The 15,987-nt window shown below is 42.0% G+C and overlaps 1 protein-coding gene across 3 annotated transcripts in view; it reads left to right on the forward strand.

The window, feature by feature from the left end:
* The first annotated feature begins 10,948 nt into the window (after positions 1–10,948).
* Positions 10,949–15,987, forward strand: part of OMA1 (OMA1 zinc metallopeptidase) — an 81,206-nt gene continuing 76,167 nt past the window's right edge. The window contains exon 1 of one of the 3 annotated variants that reach the window (XM_019449120.2): positions 10,949–11,049. The gene's annotated coding sequence lies outside the window, so the exon portion shown is untranslated. Of the gene's footprint in view, positions 11,050–11,123; positions 11,143–15,987 lie in introns of those variants that run through there. The other 2 variants (XM_019449117.2, XM_019449119.2) reach the window with 2 other exon arrangements.

A 15,987-nucleotide genomic window follows, 5' to 3' on the forward strand; every position in this document is an offset into this window, starting at 1 on the left:
AAAAAGTTAATAGCTTTACTATATAAAGAACTGAGACAAATTGATTAGAAAAACAATGATCTAATCAAGGCCTTAGCTAGGTACCTTTGTGCAAATTAAAAAGGGCTCCCCTCTCTGGGCAGATAAATTAGAAAAAGACACCCCATGTAGTTGGACCCAGTCTTGTAGCGCAGGCTTGCCAAGTACACAAGTAGGCAGGAGCCTTTGTAAGAAGGAAAAAGTGTCCCTCAGTTGAGGGTGCACAGATAGGTAGATGATTGGAGTCAGACTTGATTTTAGCCACTGCACCCTGTTTGTCTTGGTGCAGTTCATACACAGAACAACCTTATGAGATGGTCCTGACTTCAGTAGGAAATGGGCAACGGTCCCGAACAGACAATTCCGGAAGAAGAACTAGAAATGATAATAACCATCTTTTTTTGTTTGTTTGTTTCTTGAGTTTTATATATTTACGTAATCTCTACACCCAACGTGGGGATTTGAACCCAAGACCCTGAGATCAAGAGTCACATGCTCCTCCGACTAAGCCAGCCAGATGCCCCGATAATAAACATCTTTTAAAAATATATCTAACATCACCAGTAATTACCGCACTTCAAAGCAAAGTGGGATAAAAATTCTTCTCTGTGAAATTGATACAACGGGTCTTATTCAGTGCTGGTGAGGGACGTGTTCATTGTATAACCTTTCTGGAAAACAAGCTGGTAATATCCACCAAGGACCTTAAAAGTGTTTATTTTCTTTGATTTCCTAATTCCATGTCAAGGAATTTATGTTGGGGAGATAAATAGTGATGCACACAAAGGTTCACAGATAAGATCTGTCTCCTACAGCAGAAAACTTATAATAACAAAACGCTGAAAGGAGCCCAAATATCCAACAGCAGGGGGATGGTCATACAGGTCCACAACTCCTCAAGAGAATGTTGCCCAATTCAGAATCTTGGGTTTTTAGGAGAACTTGGTACATGTTATCTAGCCCCCTCAGTAGGGTTTGCGGCAGCATCCTCAACAGAGACAGGTTTCTGCCATGAAACTTATTTATAGTCACACTAATTGGTATAAATAGACCGTAAATAGCCGTAGGCCACTTCAGGTCAGCTTTACTGCCACCTGAGCTGGCACCAAACGTTCAAAACAGCATTTGGTTTTCAGAGCAATTTGGATTTGAAGATAAGGAATTGTGGATCTGTACAAATTATAGTATAACCCTTGAGGACTTTCTAATATGGGGCCGGGGAAGAATAACAAAATTATATAATGATCCCACTCTGTTTTATTTAATTAAAAAAAAATTTTTTTTAATGTGTATTTATTTTTGAGAGAAAGAGAGGGAAACACAGAAACCGAAGCAGGCTCCAGGCTCTGACAGCACAGAGCCCAGCGCGGGGCTGGAACCCACAAACCATGGGATCATGACCTGATCCAAAGTCAGACACTCAAGTCACTGAACCACCCAGGTGCCCCCCACTCCATTTTAAAAAACAAAAATGGGATTTGTTACTTTATATGCACAATTTGCTGTTTTATTCACATCAAAGCTGGCCATAACTGCTTTCCTTTTCCTTTTTTCCTTTTTTTTTTTTTTTTTAAATTTTTATCAGGGTCGGGATCAATCTTTGCTCACTCAGTTTTCTTTGAACAGCCGCTGAGGCAGAAGAAAGGGAAGTCCTCCCTGGCCCCAGGCCTTTAGTGGAAGCCAAGAATGGGCCTTTGGATATGCAAAGGAAGGGCCCTTGCTTGGGGGAGGAGCAAAATAACCTAAATTGCTTTGCATCCAGAAGCAAGAAGGAATTTTTTGGCAGTGGGTGGACGCTGGTGGGGGGGGGGGGGGAGGGGGGGAGGAGGGCATGGGGGTGGGGGCAGAGAAAGGATCCCTTGGCCAGGGGTTGGAGTCTCTATTAGTTTCCTGGAGCTGCCAGGATTAAGCACAACAAATTTGGTGGCTTCAAATAACAGAAAACAATTATTTCTCATAGCTTTGGAGGCTTGAAGTTCAGAGTCAAGGTGTCAGCAGGGTGGTGTTCTCTCTGAAGGCTCTAGGAAAGCATTCTCTAGCTTGCTGTGGTTGTCAGCAGTCCTCGGTATTCCCTGGCCTGTGGCACCAAAATTGCAACCTCGGCCTCCTTCCCGAGGGGGTCCTTCCCCAATCTCCCTCTTCTTGTAAAACACCAGTCATTGGATTAGGACCCACGCTAATCTAGTGAAACTTCATCTTGACTTGATTACATCTGCAAAGACCCTTTTTCCTAATAAGGTCACGTTCACAGGTTCTAGGTGGACATGATTTTGAGGGGGGGGGGGGATACTATTTAACCCAGCACATAACCCCTAGTGTGTGACTTGACTGAGAAAAGGGAATTCTAATATTCCATTTTTTTTGAAAGGCTATTTCTGCTGAATGAATGAATGATGCATATGGACCTGTGATGTGAATTTCCTCCTTGCCTTTACTGCCAAATTTTCAGTACAAATTGGCCGTGAAAGTGTGCTGTATGGGCAGTGTCATTTGTGTGGAAATCAAGAAGGAAAAGGCATTTCTTTGTTTCTGTGGGATAAAGGACCATGAGAAGTGAAATCAGGAACCCCAGAGGAGCGTAAGGTAAGAGCAGGAGCTTCCTTGGGGGTAAGAGCCAGGATCTGAGCTGGTGTCTGGTTATGGATGCACACAGAAATAAAATGCAAATATTCATTGATGGGGATAATAGAGCTTTCTGTTGTCTCCAGCTATGCTTTTATGTATTTCCTAACTTTTCCACAATGATTATAACTGGTTTTAATAATCAAGGAAAAAATGCAGAAATTATTTAAACGAAGGGCAGTTTGTGGTGCTGTATTATTTAGACTTTAATTCAGATCTTCAGGAAATGCTTAAAGAATTGGCAAACTGGGTTCTTCCATTATTTCGTCTAATCAGACCACTAAATACTATTAAAGCAATAATTTTTATCCTTCATGAGTATAATTATCCTCTTCTAATTACTCTCTTTGATCAGCCTGGGGAGTTTAAAAATGTATTATTATTATTTCATTAAGAAATCCTAAGTAAAAGCAATTACTAGCTTATATACTAAAAATTAATCAGGACATATTAAACAACTGTCTAGTAGCCACACAGAAATAGTTAGGCTTGGTCATTGTTTATTTTACTATACTTTTCAGAAAACAAATGAATATTCTAAGTTGTGAGTGACTAGACATTAGCCACTGACTATATTTCATGACTGTGTTGCATTAGTGATTTGGGGACAGGAGGATCAATACAAAGGCAATTGCAATAATGTGGGATGATTGTTATGAGAAAGGAGGACGGGGCTCTGACAACATCCATTAGGGAAAACTGATGGAATCTGGGGTGGAGGTGGGTATCAGTTTAGGGAAGATCTGCTTGAGGAAGTTCTACTTGAACTGAGACCTGGGGATAAATAGGGATTTGTCAGGTATGAGAACAAAGGGAGGGAAAATGGATCGAGGGAGACAGCAGATGTGCAACACTGGAGTGTATCAGCAAGGACTGTTCCAGTTGCAAGTGTTAACAACTCAAACTAGTGTAAGCAAAAGAAATTTGTTGACTCGTAACTGGAAAGTGAGAAGGGGAGATGTTAGCTTCAGGTATGGCTGGATCCAAGGGCTCAACTAATGTCAGGTTTCTATTTCTCTCTTCATATCTTTATTCTGCTTTTGGGTTGGCTTTGTTTTTTAGGCCAGCTTTGTCCACATCATGGGCAAGATGGCCACCAATAGTTCCAGTCCTATATTCTAATTTAAGGGCCTCAAAGGAAAGTTATCTCCTTTAACTTTCCTTTGGAAATAGAATTGTTGTAGTTGTTAATTAAGGATATTTATTTATAAATAAAGACAGTGTGTGAGTGGGGAAGTGGGGCAGAGGAAGAGAGAGAATCTTTTTTTTTATTATTATTTTTTTTTAATGTTTATTATTGAGAGACAGAGAGACACAGAGCATGAGCAGGGGAGGGGCAGAGAGAGAGGGAGACACAGAATCCGAAGCAGGCTCCAGGCTCTAAGCTGTCAGCACAGAGCCCGACGCGGGGCTGGAACTCACAAACTGTGAGATCACGACCTGAGCTAAAATCAAGAGTTGGTTGTTTAACCAACTGAGCTACCCAGGGGCCCCTAAGCTGAAGATCTTGAGAGGCCATCATTCTGGACTTAGGGTGGGCCCCCAATTTAATGACTGGTGGGTGTCCTTATAAAAAGAGAGGACGCACAGAAACACAGAGCAGATCATGACATGGAGACAGGGGCAGAACTTGGAGTCATGGATCTACAAGTCAAGGAGCTCACTTGTATGGAAGCATGTTAGTGATTTTGTTCTGGGATTTAGAGTGGGCCAACCTGGGTCTCAGAGCCACCACTTATAGTCTTAGTAGGAATGACATGAGCACAAAATGCTCCTGGTGCACAGAAAAGTGGGACAAGTCACCAGGCCTGGTGCAGATGCATACAAGACTTGCCAGAGTGGGCGACTACTGCCCTGTGTTTTGAAGAATAAATTAGCCAGGTGACAGTAGAAAAGGCATTTGTAGCAGATGCTACTGGTGCCCACTCATACCTACTGGCATGTTGGTGCCTGGCCCATATTTCTGCACATGCTGGTTCAGCTTGCAGCTGTCAGCGTCTGAATCCCTTTGCTGGAGGCTTTTTCTGAGCTTCCAGGAGCACATGAAGGAGGCTGGAAGTGCTAGAGAATTAATCATCCCCAGGACAGCCCTCAACCAATGAGTAGCTGGAGTTAGTGGATAAATAGACCAGCAACTTCATTCCTCTGTTTGGAAACTCTGAGGTGTGTGTTACACGGTCTTCCCACATTCATCAGAGGGACTCTTTCCATCTGCCCCCAGTTGTAACTCGTTTGTTAATGCATCATTTATTGGCTTCCTTTCCTTCCCTGTCTCACTTCTCTGCTCCCCAACTGGTGCTGCCTGGGATCACTTCCCAAATGAATGATTGCATCTGATTCCTTGTCTCAGGGTGTCCTTCTGAAGGAACACCAAATTAGTCTTCCACACAGAAAACATGGCATGTGCAAGAGCCTGGGAACGTAAGTGTGGAAATCTCATGACACATTTAAGTGATTGTTCAAATTATTTGAGAATCTGCTGTCCTGGTCTTTTGGCCTACTGTGTGGACTCACCTGGGGCTTAGAAGTAAGTGGGGTACCATGTTGCAATGACTCCTGTTTTATTTTGAGAGTTGTTGGAGTTTAGAATAGCAGGGGATTGTTAGTTTTCCCTGGACTCTCCAGACAAACACAGTGCCGGGCACGCAGTGTGCATTCCGTAAGTGATTTTGAATTAGTGAACTTGTTTATTTTATTGAAATTAGTGTATTAAAAAATTCCAGTGCCTACTGTATAATGCATGTTCAATAAACGTTTGTTGAACAGAATCTAAGGACATCGGGAAGTCAGACTTTCTTTGAACAGGCGTTGCGCCACCTAGTGGTGAGTTTGAGGAGGGGGGGGGGGGGGACTTTGCAGGCACTGGTCTTGTGCTCTAGAATTTCCGGGACTTTGATTTTAGTAAGGGTTCAAGGTTGTAAGCTGAGATATTTGTAACAGCAAAATGACAGGGACAGCTTAAATGTCGAGGGACAGCGGGGTGATAAATTAAATGATGCAATATCATTTCCATAGAACACCATGCAGTGATTAAAATGGATTAAGGTGATCTATATACATTGGTCAGAACTTTTTCAAGAACTGTTGTTCAAGTGATAAACTGGAAGGCACAGAGAATACATATAATATGATGTCATCATGTTAAAAAAAACCCAACAACACGAAAATTCATTCTGTATCTTTGGTTGTTCAAGAGGTGGGCTCAGCAACAGATTGGGTGGGGTGACAAGATGGTTTTTAAGTCCCTTCCAGTTCGGAGATTTTATAATCCTAAGGAGTCAAAGTTTATAGTTCCTTTAAAAAATATACTGCTTTGACCCATATAAGAAGACTATAAAACTTTATGGAGGGACATAAAAGAAGACCTGGGTAAATGGAGACACATGTCAAGTTTCCTGGATTGATAGAGTCAACCTTGCAAAAGAATAAAATTCCTCAAAATTAATCTAAGTTTGTTTATTTATTAGAAAAATTTTTAACGTTTATTCATATTTTGAGAGACAGAGCGTAAGTGGGGGAGGGGGAGAGAGAGAGGGAGACACAGAATCTGAAGCAGGCTCCAGGCTCTGAGCTGTCAGCAGAGCCCGACGCGGGGCTTGAACTCACGAACCTTGAGATCATGACCTGAGCAAAGTCAGATGCTCAACCCACTGAGCCACCCAGGTGCCCCTTAATTAATCTAAGTTTAAAAACAGCAATAACAGAATTAAAGTCCCAGTGCATTTTTTTTGGTAGGGAGGACTTGAAAAGTTATTCCAAAAGTCCATCCTGAAGGTCAAATGTATTAGGAAGAGCCAGAAAATATTTGAAAATAAAATCTGTACTGTAAAATTAGAACCATGCACTACTGCCAGAACAGACAGACAAAGGAACAAAAGAGAAAAGCCCAGAAGCAGAGGATTTAGTATATACCAAAAGTGATGCTTCAAGTCAGTCAGGACAAGATGGGTTATTCAGTAAACTGTTGGGACAGCAGTTACCTTGGTGATCCTCCCATGGGCACAGCACCTGCATGTGTCTTTTGTAAAAGCTCCACTGGCCTGATAATTCAGAAAATATTGTAGGTTATATTCTTCTGTCTGATCTTGTACTGAAATGAATTCCTGATGAAGATTTAAGAGAGAACAAACTCAAATACCAGAAGAAAATATTGGTAAACATATAATCTTGGGTTTGAGACAGACAGTAAATAAATCTCAAAGGCAGAAACCACCATGAGAAGACAGAGAGATTTGTTTATACCAAAAATTTTTTAAAGTACGTATATCCGCATACACGAATTAACAAAGTTGAAAGACAGATGCCAAGCAGGGGAAATGTTTATTACACAAACGGCAGACAATTCTTAACTATGTAAAGCACTTTTGTAAGACCATAAGATAATAAGGAATATTTTATAGACAAATGGGTTGAGGGCATGGACAGGAGATTTGCCAAAGAAGAAATCCAAAAAGCATATAAGCATGGAAAAATGTTTACATGGTTAAGAAATCAAAGGACTGCACATTAAAAGGACAGCGAGAAACCTTTCATTCTATCCAGTTTTAAATACTTAAAGTAATTTTAATCTTGACTTCCAAGAGAGTGGCATATCTGAATGTTAACAGTGATTAATTATCTTTGGGTAGTGGGTTAAGGGTACTTTTCTCTTTTTTGTTTCATTTTTCTTGGTATTAATAGTTTTCTTTTGGGGCGCCTGGTTGGTTCAGTTGCTGAAGTGTCCGACTTCGGCTCAGGTCATGATCTCCTGGTTTGTGGGTTCAAGCCCCATGTCAGGCTCTGTGCTGACAGCTCAGAGCCTGGAGCCTGCTTCGGAATCTGTGTCTCCCTCTCTCTGCCCCTACCCCACTTGTGCTCTGGCTCTCTCTCAAAAATATTTAAAAAATGGTTTACTTTTGCAATAAAGGAGTAATAGTTTGTGCTGACTCTTAGAAAAGTGCTCAACTGGAATCTCTGGAAAACTCATCCCAGGGTAGCGAGCAAGGTTGTGTCCAAGCTGTGGCCTTGGAGTTGTTGACCCCACATTGTATCATCTAGGCTTCAGCTTCAGGACCTGGGTCCCAGGTGGCTGCTGGTTAGACAAGAGGAATGAGGTGAAGGCAGGAAGACCACTCAATGAGCTAGAGCATCACAATTCAGGTGGCAATAACATACCACTGTTTTCAGTGTGGTGTGACCACTGTTTTCAAGCCAAAAAAAAAAAAAAAAAGGAAAAGAAATTAAAGACATGTCTGTTCATGTTCTGTGGGAAGAAAGGCTGGGCTGAGAGAAGAAGAAAGTAAAGTCAGTCAAGCCCATGGATGAAGAAAATGCTGAGCTACTTTTTGTTGGAGTAGAACAGGCAGTTGTCTATATTGCTGCAGTTGTCTATGTTGGGTGACTTCAGACCAGAACCAGTCATTTCCAACATCTGGAACAGTCATTCCTGGCACATGTTCAAGAAAAAATGAAAGGCCACTTCAGTCAAGGAACCACCTGTCCATTACAGCCTACCAAACTTGTGACCCTTCTCAAGTCCTGTGGCCATCTTGTGTGGCTCTCAACATGAACTGAGATCAGTAGAGTTGTGCTATCTGTTGAGCTTCTTTCTGTCTACACCCGGTTCTAACACAAGCCAAGCCTCACAATTCTTCAGAGTTACTCAGTATTCAGCTTCTGGTACTTCCTCTGGGAGGTATAAATGAAAGTCTTTCTGTATCCAAGCAGCTTCCACTTCTGGAGAAAACCCGAGTTACCTTGGGTTGGGTTCCCTGGAAACAGACTCTGAGTCTCTGTGTTCAGGGTTTTTGGGGTGCAGTGGAGGGGTCCTCAGGGACAACACCTATAAGTGAATAAGGGACAGAGGCCTGGGCAGAGGGAGAAGTGGTTCTTCTTACCAATCCTAGGGAGAGCTCTGGAGCTGGGGTGGCCTTATGGGGTTGTCTCAATTGAGGCACAGGGGCCAGGCCTTTATATCTCCTAAATTAATCAGTCACTGCGGCCGCTTGGGTGTCTCAGTCGGTTAACATCCAACTCGTGATTTCGGCTCAGGTCATGATCCCATCCAGGGTGGGATCACACTGGGCTCCACACTGAGTATGGAGCCTGCTTGAGATTCTCTCTCTCTCTCTCTCTCTCTCTCTCTCTCTCTCTCTCTCACACACACACACACACACACACTCAAATAGGAAAGGAAAAATTAAAAAAATAAAAATAAAAAACATCAGCCACTGAATGCATGCTGTTTCCTGGGGAGAAGGCATATTCTTTGATGAGGCCGGTTATATCAACCTCAGTCAAGGGAAGTCTCCAGGGAGGAAGGCAGCTGAATTGCCCTAGCAGACTGTAGGGGAAGAAAAGAGGTCCTGAGGGAAGTGAGCTTGCTCGAAGGATTTATTGTGTGGAATCAAAAGGTCAGACAGAGGGTTATGCTCCACAGGAGGTCCAAAGGACAGGCCATACTCAATGGCAATAGGAAATGCACTAGTGAGAGAAATACCAGCATCACTAAGAAGTTCAGAGGGGGCTAGGGTAATCTCTAGGGTAATGATAGCATCCTGAAGCGATAGAAGCTAGGTGGTGACTTTAACCACCAGAAGCCTGGAGGCTGTAATTACTATAATAGCTGGCAAGTTAAGAGGGGCTGCATGGGTACTTGGCCCTCAGGTGCTGTGAAGGTATTTAATAGTACAAGGTGTCCGTAGGGGAAAAATAGATGGGCAGCTTATAGGGTGCTGCTTGATATCTATAACCAGAAGACGGCAAGAATGGCAGAAGAGGGGTCTGAGGGTGGTTGCCTTAATTAAAAAGTCGCGCCCAGAAACTCAAAGTGTTATCATGGCCTCTTTTTAAGAGTGGGGACTTATGGGGGTCAGGTAATGAGCACAGGTCTGTATAATATCCAGTTTACAGTGAGTCCATGGGAGCATGGACCTATCCACTAGTCTTTCCTCAGTCCCTGAGTGCATAATTGGGAGTATATATTGAGAGCAAGTTCCACATTAGGTCTTTGGCCTTGAGTTCTCATGGTGAGGAAAACCAGGTGAAAGCCACTAAAACTGTCCCTTCCTTATCGAGTTGAGATAATAAATAAGAACCAATATTTCATCCAAGGGGCTAGGATGATGATGGTAGAGATTAATGCCACCATTAACGACCTAATAGATACAGAGTACTTGTCCCTGTCATGTCTCCATTTAATTTGCCAGTCTGGCCACTTCAGAAACCAGGAGAATGGTTTATAGACAACTGAAGATGTAATCATGTAGTAGACTTGATTATAGTCATTGTGCCATCTCTGCAATCTGTCATAACACAGTCCAAAAGGATCGGGACCACCTGGACATCCCAGAGAACCTATCTGTTCTATTGATAACAGCCTGCTAATAATATAACCCTATCTGTTCTATTGATAACAGCATGCTAATCAGGCATGCTGAGCAAGAGATAGCTAGTACATTGGAGACCTTGGAAAGATACACGCACTTCACATAAACCCATGAAGATTCAGAGACCTGTCACTTGAGTTGTTAGGGAACCAGTGGTCAGGGATCTGCCAGGATAGTTCCTTCAAAGTAAAAGGCAAATTATAAAACACAAATAAGCAAGGTGAAAGAAAACATTGCTTATAATCCTGTAAAAGCGACACATAAAATTGTTCATAGTGTTTATATCTTTTAAGATATTTTTCATTGTGCAGAGAATATAAATATAACAAACTAATACAGAATCATATCACTATCTGATACCATGTTTATTTGCTTGTTTGCTTGCTTATTGCCTAGATCTCCTCACTGTGATACAAGCTCCATGAAAGATGCACTTGGTGCTGGATAAATATTTTTTGGTGGCATAAATGAGATATACCATACCCATTGTTTTGCAGCCAGCTCTTTTCAGTTAACTTCTGGATGCTTCAGGTTATACTTCATTTTTCTTAAACTGTGCCATTCCAGAAAGTCAGGTGAAAGCAAAATTCTCACACTCCAAAGACTGCTTCTAGCACTGCAACTTTAAAACCACGAAACCTTAGTCTTTGGGCTCCAGAAACCCTCTAGAATCTCTTTTCTTTTGGCCAGCACTGCCTTAGAATCTTCAGCGGTCACAGCCTTGCCTGGATCATTCTTTAGAGGAGCCAAATCAGGTTCCAAGGACGTGAGTGAAGAAGAGTACCAGGCAAACAGCACAGCCCGCAGGCACGTCCCTCGTCTAGCCACACGGGGGCGTGAGAGCGTCACGGTCCGCTCCCGGTCGGCGGCCCTCGGGAAGGAAGATTACGGGCGGGTGTGTCGACTGCCCGCTGTGGGCGGAGCAAAAGGCGACAAGGACCGGGCAGAGGGCAGGAAGTAAGGAGGCGGGGCTTCTGGATGGGGTACGCGCTTGCGCAAAGGGCCGGTCTGAAGAGTCGTCTTCGCTTTCGCCACTCCTAGGGTCTGTCCTGTGGGGACGTCTTTGTCCCCCTTTTACGAGTTGGGCCGGGCCCAGGGGTGGGGGCAGAGTGCGAGAACTTCGAGGGGTGCCGGGGTGAGGGGCGGAGCCCTGTGAGCACGGGGAAGGGAGTGGGGTGGCGAGGCCTGGGGGGAAGGGACGGAGGGGCGCCGGGTGTGTGTGGGAGAGGGTTGGGGAGAGCCGGGGGACAGGGGTTAGTGGAAAAGGGGTACGGGAGAGTTGTGTCTCATCCCTCCCCTCCCCCCGCTCCCGGCGTGAAGTGCAGGGACCCCAGGGTGCTACTCTGCCGGCCGGGAAGTTGCTAGTTAGCAGGTGGATGTGGTTTCCGAGAAGATACCTCCCTCTCCCCTCATCCTTTCTCTTTAGCAGCTCCTTTTTTAAAGTAGTATTTCTTATTAACACGGACGGCACGGTGTGCCTCACTTCGACACCTTCACCCGTGCAAAACCGCTTCCAACCGCCTACAGCAACTTGAGAGGCAGTCCCTCTCTTTCCTCCTCACTCTTAAAGTAGACAACATAAGTTTTCCTACCTAAACCCTGCGATGAAGAACCCAACATTTCCCGTGTAACCAGTGCAAAGGCGTTTTGATACTTTCTTCATAAACTTGTTTACAAAAAGAGCTTTTTATACTCTTTAAACAATGTCACTTGCCTGTGTAAAGCTGAGCAACAGTTTTATTGTGCCATGCAGTCCTCAATGAGCAATTTTAGTCCGGGGCGACGAAAAGACCTCATTTGGAATTCAGGGATTGATCCACCGTAGGGACACCCCAACCAGTACCGTGTATCCCTCGCTGAAAGGCAGTGGGTTTATATCCATCATCTCAGCCGTGGTGACGGGGTGCACGCAGTCTGACATTTGGAAGCTTAAGAACCAAGGCTGTTGCCTTCCAATTTATTTTTTTTTTTTAAGTCTTCCATCATGTGTGTACTTTGCTTGAATGATTATTTTAAAGTACATGTCCTATTTTTGCCAACCTGACGGCTGTTTCCATAGAAACTAGAGAAGAAATAGTCATTTTCAGCAGAGTTGTTAAAACTGTCTTCCAGGCTTCAGCTGTGAGTGCCAGTGAGTGCTGTACTTGCTCATTCTGAGATGGTACTTAAAGAATTAAGGATCTGAAATGGTCTTAGAGGCTAACCATCCAAATTGCTTAATTTTCTCACATCATTACGTTAGTAATCCTTGAAGTTTGCCAGCCATGTTTGCTGACCTGCTCTCGTTCTTTGAAGAGGATAGGCCAGCCCTGAATCTTTCTTAGGCTCTGTGTAGTCTAGCGTTGGCTCTGTGAAATGTATAAATAGGTTTCTTCCCCCAATTTTTTTTTTTTTTTTTAACCATTTCTCAGGGATAAGCCAGGGATTGCAAAATATCAGGCTCCATTTCTGTTCTAAATGACAGTTTATTGTCAGTGATGTCAATGATAATGTTTTTACTTATGTTCATGTAATGTTTGGGGCTTTTGCTTGTACCTCCTGTGTCAGAATTTTTTTTTTTTTTTTTGTAATTTCACATAAGTCATGAGAGATGAGCAAGACTTTGCTTGCTATAATCGCAGAGCTAAGCTGTGCAATTGATGCGCATAGATATTAGAGATGAGAGGTTTTCTGAGGGGTGTAAGTAAATCAGTGGGTCTGGAGCTTAGGAATGGGTGAAGGACAGCCGGGGAAGGTGGCTGGAGAAATGGTAGGGGGTGGCATTATGAGAGGCCTGGTCTTTCATATGCAGGAGTTTATTGAAGCCCACGGAAACCGTTGGGAATTACAAAAATAGTTGTTAGTTTTGGGGCTTACAAAATAATACACCTTGTAAAAATTTGAACAGCACAGAAATACATGAGATGAAAATCCTTTACAATGACTCAAAATAACCACTATGAATAGTTTGCTATGTATTGCTTTAGATTTATTTGTATTTGTGTATGTTAGCATATTGCAGCATTACTGTTGCTGCAAATTGGGCAGAGATTTTTGTCTCTTTTTTTGTGGTTATCTCCAGCATCCAGAATGGTATGATACAGTATATAGGACGCGCTCATTAAATATTTAATGAATGAATGACATTTAGATGGAAAACTGAATGGGGTCTTGTGTATGTTGGTTTGGTCAAGGTGGTTAATAAGCTTTGTTTTTTTTTTTGTTTGTTTTTTTTTTAAGTTGGTTGCCAGCATTTTAAAACTGCTAACTTCCACATAAAGTTTGAATTGCTTGCTTTTCTTGAAAGCATTGAACTGTTTGGTAACACTAAGTTCAAATTCCATTACACTTGTTGCATCTTCTTTAGATAGGCATGAATCTGCATTTATGTCAGGATGGCTTTGCCTGGACTCTACAGACTAGCACTGTGGCTAATACAATAGCCACTAGTCACCTATGGCCATTTTGTTTTAGATGAACTAAAATGAACTAAAGGGGTGTCTGGGTGCCTCAGTTCGGTCGAGCATCTGGTTTCAGCTTAGGTCATGATCTCATGGTTCATAGGTTTGAGCCCTGCGTTGGGTTCCTTGTTGTCAACGCAGAGCGTACTTGGGATTCTCTCTCTCTCACTCCCTCTGCCCCGTCCCTGCTCAGGCATGAGCGCGCGCTCTCTCTCTTACAATAAATAAATGAACACTAAAAAATTCTTTTGCTCAGTCACACCAGCCACATTTCAAGTGCTCAGTAGCCATAGGTAGAAGTTAGCACATTGGACAATGAAGACACATTTCTATGACTGCAGAAGTTTCTGTTGTGCAGTGCTGGTTTACACATCTGAGTTTGCCATTCCTGATATACAGAATTTTGGCAAGTAGTATTATTATTTTTAAGATTTGTATATCTTTGTCATTATACAAATCTCCATTTTTAAAAAAAAATGGTTGCCTTATATTTAGCAATGTAAGGCTTATGTGAGTTGTGGGAGTAGGATTCTGTTGTCTGATTTGTAGTTTAGATAGCTTTACTTCTTGTTTGGGGGGGACGAACTGGAGGGGTAGGAGTTGGTGGTAAAATGGGCAGAGAGATTGGAGGTTATATAGTCATCCACAGCCTAAGGCCACAGAGCCCAGGAAGGGCTAGATTGAGACGTTAAGGAGGCAGAATTGACACGACTGATTTAATGTGGATTGAGATCTGTTGTATGATAAAGTCACTGCAGAGATAATCCACTACTAATCTGGAACTGATTCAGTGTTGAAAATCGGGAATTTGGGTTTGCAAAGTATAGAAGGAACCCTCAGTTGTAATAAACAGCATGTATATTAAAATGTTATTAGCTTATGTATGAAGTGTGTAACTTTTATACCTCGTAACCTCTTAAGTCAGAGGTCATTTATTTATGAGATACTCCTCCTTTTAAAGAGAGGGAATTGTTTTAGGGGTAAAGTAAAAGCTCATGTAGCTCAGTTAAATTAGGAAGTACAGTGGACTCTTGGGAACTGGGTATGGAGGGTATGAATCTTGCCCCCTCTCTTTCTCTCTTTCTTTCTCTCTTTCTCTCTTTCTCTCTTTCTCTCCTTCTCTCCTTCTCTCCTTCTCTCCTTCTCTCCTTCTCTCCCTGAGGCTTCATGATCTTTTACTTTCTGCACATTGATCGATTCCATCGTCCTTTCTCTTGATCCACTTCTTTTGCAAGGGTTTTGGTTCCCAGTTCTTGTTTGCGTGCTACTTTGTGTAGCACCAATTACAGCCCCAAATTATACATACCCTTGTACTTCTTTGCCTGATACTGCCTCACCAAAAGTCTTGTCACTGTCAGATGTCCACGCCTGGCTCTGTGGCCAGTGGAAGGGGTCTCTGGGGAAGATTGACAGTCTGGGACTATCCCTTAAATTGAGGCTATAGGATGCCCTTAGAAAGTGGGCATGTGATTGGACAAGTGTTTGAAGCTTATCTCCTATAGTAAAGAATGTGGGTTTGTGTTGTTTTTGTAGTATGACTTCTAGCAAAAGACTTTCTGTTGTTAAACCTTAAGTACACTTCCCCATTTGAAACAATCCTTTAAAAACTTTTTTTTTCTGCATCTACCCAAACAGCATAAAAAACAATAGTTGCTTTGAACTATTGTGCTACTCATGGAAGTCCTTTCTTTTTTAAAAATTCATAACAGTGCATAACGCTTAATAAGGAACTGTATTTTATTATTCCATAATAGTCTTACTTAGATACATTCCCCCCCCCCCCCCAACTAGATTATGACATCCATGAGGGCAGGGACTGAATTTCATGCTGCATCTGTAACTCACAAGCCAGCTAGCCAATGAAGAAACTTACTGGTTACCCAAATACTAATTTTGAAATGATTTCTAGACTTCAGTTATTTTACTACTTTCAGCTTGGTTTAAAAAAGGAAAAAAAAACTAGAAAGTATCTTGTTAATAACATCCGATTATTATGTATTAAGTGTGGACTCTGATTTAAAATTGGTAGTAATTCCAAAAGGGTTAACTTGGAGTTAATTTTTACTTATCATGCACTTTATTCACATTTTATGTGATATGCAAGGGTGGAATGTTATATAAAAAATGTTAGTAACTTTTAAATAGTCTAACATGTAGGTAATACTGTTTATTAAAACTGATTTTCTGAAGTTATTTTTCTAGATAATATTGTATTAGTCTAGGTTGAGTTAGATTTACATATTTTCTTCCAACTTTAATTATGAAGATTTTGAAACAGAAGAATTGAAAAAAAAATTAATGAACACATATATAACCAGGACTTAGATACCATTGTTAATATTTTACTGCATTGGCTTTATGTCCTATGTAAGTGTGTGTGTGTGTGTGTGTGTGTGTGATACAAGTTGAAAGTAAGTTTTATTCATCATAAAGAGATACCTCCGCAAGTGTCTCAGGTATAAATTATTCACCTGCATAACCACATCATTATAACCTAATAAGCAATACTTACCTAAAATAACCTAAAAGCAAATCTATAT

Source organism: Panthera pardus, unplaced genomic scaffold, assembly GCF_024362965.1.
Source record: "Panthera pardus isolate Hobbes unplaced genomic scaffold, ASM2436296v1 HiC_scaffold_11, whole genome shotgun sequence".
In the NCBI taxonomy this organism is placed as follows: Eukaryota; Metazoa; Chordata; class Mammalia; order Carnivora; family Felidae; genus Panthera; species Panthera pardus.